This window comes from Jaculus jaculus, chromosome 2 (assembly GCF_020740685.1).
Source record: "Jaculus jaculus isolate mJacJac1 chromosome 2, mJacJac1.mat.Y.cur, whole genome shotgun sequence".
Taxonomy (NCBI): domain Eukaryota; kingdom Metazoa; phylum Chordata; class Mammalia; order Rodentia; family Dipodidae; genus Jaculus; species Jaculus jaculus.
The window spans coordinates 184,812,642-184,818,701 of NC_059103.1; positions in this window are offsets into that span (position 1 = coordinate 184,812,642).

The following is a 6,060-nucleotide window of genomic DNA, read 5'->3' on the forward strand; positions in this document are numbered from 1 at the left end:
CCTTCATACACAAATGTTAGTGGATCAATAAACATATTATGATCACAGAAGAATGGACCAAGGCTTGCTGTGTGACCATTGAGGACATCTAAAAGCTAGCCAGTGTCATGGTACTTGCTATAGTGAAACAGTCCTATACAATATGACCATTGAACAGTAGATGGTGGTTGTTGTAGGGGACAAAGAAAAGAACTTTATTCTTAAAATAACTCCTAAGTAATTTCAGTACACATTCAAAATGAAAATCAAAAAGACATTGCTAATTACTCAAAAGACAAAGAAAAGCTTAAAATCCCATTTTCATACTAGAATCTTACTTGAACTGTAGGCCTAGAATACTTGCCAAAATGCTAAAGTCAAAGAAAAAATATACAATGCAGCATCAACTTTGAGAATTTTAGTTTCTAATGGAGAAGGTATATTGCAAGCACAAAATTATACTAAAAACATGAAATATTTCTTAGAGCTAAGATTACAGTCTACAGACATACTACTCTGAACACACCTTATCTTGTCTAATCTCAGAAGCTAAGCAGGTCAGGCCTGGTTAGCACTTGGATGGGAGAAATGGATTGCAATTTTGTGGCAAGTAAAGGTGATACATTACTTTACCATCTTGAGGGAAAGAATATTCCAGAAAGAAGTAATATTTCAGATGAATTACGAGGAACATATAACATTTTACCAGCTAGGAATTAAAAATAAAACAAGTATATTACCAAACTCATTTACATGCAAATTTATGAGGGAAAAGAAAATAATTTTCTATGGGAGATGTAGAAATTTAGAAAGACCTGCATGATCAAGGGGAGAGAGGGAATTATTTGAGGAGAAAAGAAGAGAATAAAGGAGAGGGGGGAATGGAAGGAAACAGTAAACACTAGATATTGGCATATGAAAGTTTAATTCAAAATTGCCTTTCTAGTCCTTAATTTTCTCATCTTATGTAATGACAATTATAATCATGAAAGAAAGAGTGTTGAGAATTTGCTGAATACCAAATATAGACTTCTTCAAGACAGTACCAAAGAAACAAAAATTTAAAAGATATATGACAGAGATGACTATATTTTGCATATTTTGTTAAGAATATACTACTTTAATATTAATATAATGTAAGATATTAATGCATAAAAAGAAGATAATTTGATGATAACAAAATTGCTCTTTTTAATTTTATTTACTTTATTTTATTTACAAGGTACTGGATCACATATATCTTGGGCTGCTTTCAAACTTTCTGTGTAGTGTAGCCGCCCCTTACCCCCAAGTGTTGGGATTATGGATATGCAGTACCACACCTAGTTAATGAATTACAAAGAATCAAAAAACAAAGCTTCCTGTATGCAAGGAAGACACTATGCCCACTGAGATATACCCCAAACTTTATAAAATTAGACTTTTGTCAAGAATAATGATTTCTGAAAAGTTTTCAAAGAGAATTTTTTTTTTTTTTTCTGGAAAGTGAACCTAATTTTTTTTTTTAAATTTTGACTTTGATTATAGTGTCAGAAACATACTCTTAAGCCTAAAAGCTTCAAAAAAAAAAATGTACCTGCATTAGAAGGCAGAAAATGTTCCCAATCAAACATTTGAAGGAGAGAATGTTCAATTACGTTTTGTTACCTGCAATTTAGCATTTTCAAAGGGCAATTAATCCAACTAAAATCAGGGCATTTTCATTAATTACTATATGCCTACTACTCTAACAGCTAGTACATTTACACATATAAAACTAGGTATGATTTAACCATACATATAAAAATATATACTAAATTATATGATTTATATATAATTTTAAGAAATTTACATATAATGAGGAAAATATGACAAACTTGGTAGTTGCATTGGTGACAAAATGTAAGTGCTATAAATTCTTGTAAACTCCACAAATTTTCTGTGAATGAACTCTTCAATACATGAAGTAAATTACACAAGGATTTAATTACTCATAATCAATTCACAGTTGTGTAAAGCTAAGGACTTGAATGCATTCTTCTCTATGTTCTGTGGTAAGAAAAAAAAAATAAGCACAGGTAAGTTTCCATGGTATTTATAAAATGATGTTAAATTTTAAATAATCTGCAAACATTTTACATAGTTCTATAATGCATATGTATTTTAGTTTGGTATGTAAAAAAGAAAATCAGTAGGGTAGTGTGTAGAGAGAGGAAAATGTGTGGAAACGGGAGATGAGTACCCCATACACTGTGCTGTCTTGAACAGCTACAGAAATTACTGGAAAAGCAATATTTAAACAGGAGTTAAAATGATTACATGTAAATAATATGTTGCAGAAGAGGTGGCAGAAAGAATGTAAGAGCGAAAGAATAGGTAGGAGTATTTTGGAATGTTGTATTCTAGACATATAGTAGTTTCATGATCTCACAGCAGCTATAGCTATCTGCAAAATATTGTCATCATGGATTTTAAAGGAATGGAAAATTAAAATACAGACAACAAAATAATAGAGACAATTATTGGAGGGAGGGAGGGCTCACTGGAAGACATTGTAAGAGTGAAGGCAAGAGAAAGTGACAGAAGGGGAATATGATCCATATATACTTTGTACATCTATAAAGTTGTCAATATATAAGTAAAAGGAAAGATAGATGAAGGAGAGAAGCTATTAAGTAGAGAAAATAAGTGTGGAAATCAGAGCCCTAAAATTTCATGGCATGGACTGAGAGCATAGTCAAAAGTTTATCATTACTAGGGTTGAGAAGATAAGTGAGAATGAAATAAGTTGGAAATATGCATTGGGTGGAATATTCAGGAACTTTAATCTCCACACACAGAGAGGGAGAAATCCCCCACTTTTGGGAACTGCGTGCATGGATGTAGAGACTGAGAAACGACCTGATGGCTGGTGGTTCTGAGAGTCCAGGACTCTGGGAGATCAGACAAAAACTTTTAGGCCGGCTGGAGGCAGTTACAGAGAAGACTGTGCAATAGCTGACAAGGGAGGTCACCTTGTTCCCTAATGCAATGGAGTTCTTGGTTGTTGAGAAACTCTCAATAGACAATCAATCAGCCTAGGGCAGTTGCAATTATACTCAGAGAGAGCCCCAACATACTTGATTTTCCTAATCCAGCCCTCATTTGAGTTCCCCACTTTCTGGGGCTCCCATCCAAGTCAGTGGATGCCTTCTTGCTTTTCTGATGCTTCCTCCTGTACTGTATCTCTGAATCTTATTTAACATAGCCCATTACACGCATTCCTCTACCAGCCTGTGGTTGCCTCATGGGGCCCTGGACAGTAATGTTCTACTGCCCTCTGAGCAGGAACTCCCTTTGGCACAGCTCAGCAAGAGCACAGCCGCTCTTCCCTCACATGTCAACAAGGGTTTAAGCACTGTTGTTCAGTAGCTGAGGCAACGCCAGAGCCAGAGCAGCATGCTTGGGTAGGTTCCTGTTGTGTATGTCCGATGTTGCTGACAGTGAGAAAGATGGATACACACCAGACAAGAGCTGGTAACATTACTTTTGAAACAATACAGAAGAGAAACTAGAAGGAACTTATATGAAAAGATGGAAATTGAAAAAAAAAAAAAACTTGATAGTGACTGACTGATGGTATAAAATAACCCAGTAATATTTTAAAACAAGTTTATTGACAACAGACATAGTTTATGCCTTCTTAGAACCTGCTTTCAGAAGGAAATGCAAAAAAAAAATGTTCAATCATCAACTATCCAATAAAAATGATCTCTAAAGTAGCATCAGGAATTCGCTGATGTGCGTATTCTTTTTCATGCTCTGCTATCTCTCTTTCTTTCTAGTTAGTGTGTGAGTTCCTCAGCCACGCCATTCACCGCCCCTTGGCTGATTCGCCAGCCCCCAATTGTGCATTTTGATTGCCAGGGAAAAGATGCAACAATCTCTCCTCATTGTCTTCTCATGGTCAATGGCTTGCTTTTCAGTTGTTACTCCCTTGAGTTTCATGGCATTCTCTGCTACACTCATGAGGTATTTCAGTACCTCTTGGCTCTGTTCAAATTTCATACAGTATGCTGATTGCAATGGGTGATGAAAAGAAGATTATCTGAGATTACCGTAAAATTTAAGATAGCAAAGAAAAACAAAAAAATGACAGAATAACATTTGTTGGGATAGCCAATAAAATAACAAATACATTAGTACAAACATTAACTCAAATGTGACAATGTTTTGGGAGAGGAGTAGTTATGGTCGTACAATCAATGTTACTCTATACACACTTTCTGACTGGATAAGCCTGTTAAATTCCACACAGTGATAGGAAATAAGTTCAGGATGAGAAATGTTCACAGCCAATTAGGTTTAATGAAGATGGACACAACAGATCTAAACTTTGAGGTTATAGTAGTATAAAATTTTGTCTTACAGCAAACTATTTATTAATTGCAGTATATATAAAATGCTAAAATCATTCACTGTTATATCTATCCTTTAACCTTCTATTAAGATAATTTTAAATCAACTGGAATATCATAACTTGATAAGCATATAATGTCATCTAAATAGCGTAAAGCAGACACTGTGATTTATTCCATATGCACATGTGTATTACAAAATCAAAAAAATAAATTCTTCTTTAATGATGTGATTTTTCCCACACCTTGTATCTTTAAACATTTCCAATTACCTTGTCATGTTTTAATCACACCTGAAGATACCTACTTATATTTTCCACCAGTAAGAGCCTCAGGTAAGATACTGTTTGGTTCATTCTTGTTTTCTGACCACAGCTATGTACAGATATGATTTGTGCAGCTAAATATCACATTGCTTTGTTCTTCTAAATAACAGAAAGCTTTAAGTGGATTTAGGCTACAACTGAAATATAATTGTAAAGATAACAGATCCCGATGTTGTCACATCTGTACTAGAAGGGCTTAAACTAAAAATATGAGGACAGTTCTAGCAGATATTTCAATGAAAAAAGCACAACGAAAGGGCCACAGTCAGGGGTATTAGGAAACTTGAAAATGTTCAAAATAACTTGGTAAGTACTATTGACATATATTGGAGTCACGAGGATGAAAGCCTTGCATGTGTTATGAGGGTTCTCTTGCCTCATGTGCCCTTGTCAGAAAAATTCACCAAGATGCACAGAATGGGAGAACAACAATTATTGAAGCGAAAGTACCCTCAGGGCAGTGTAGAAGATCAGCACACAGGTTAGGGGCTGATGTCTTTTCCTTTTGCCCAAGATACTCTACCATGGCATGCTTCCCTTCCATCCTCATTAGTAGCTGCAAGTTAAGGTTCTTTTATGTACTCTAGAATAGTAATGTCCTGTCTGTAAGCAGTTGGTAGCACAAATGCTTTTCCTCTTTTGCAACTGCGCATGATTTTAAAACTCTTGATTTGTGACCTGCTGACATTTCAAAAGAAGAAAGTAGATTATTTAAATGGGATATTTGTTCTGTAAGTATTTTATAAACTTATACATGGTTCATATCATTCATGTTCTCCCACAAAGTTTGGAACATTTACCTGAGTTCTCAGACTAGACATTGTGCAATTCAAGGTCAATTCAAGGTCAAGCCTTTATGATCATATATATGGGAGATTACTTGCTTAAATCAGAGAATGCTGTAATCTTGCCTACTAAATCCCAATTATGAAATTTAGTACTAATCCCAAAGGAATAAGAGTTTGGCTTTTTTTCTATGGCTGGTTCTGTGGTCAGCAGGATGTCAATACTGTCCTCTATTCTCTTAGAATTCTTTAGTCATAAAATGGACATTGGTTTCCTTTTCCTTCCATCCTTCTTTCCTTCCTTACTTCCTTTCACTCCTGCTTTCTCTTTTTTTTTTTTAACAAATGATGTTACAGAGAAACAAAATACAATTACTTTCCAAGCCTACTTAATTTTACATATAAGTTTTTGTTTTTGTTTTCCCCTCAGCAACTGTGGTGGTTTGAATGTAAAATGTTTGCATAGCCTTAGGTGTTTTTGATTATCCTTTCTACTTAGACCTCAGCTTGGAGCATTTGGGAGGCGGAGCCCATGCTGGAGGAGGTGTGTCACTGGAGTAGAACCTTTCCTCTCAAAAGATACTTCTGGGGGAC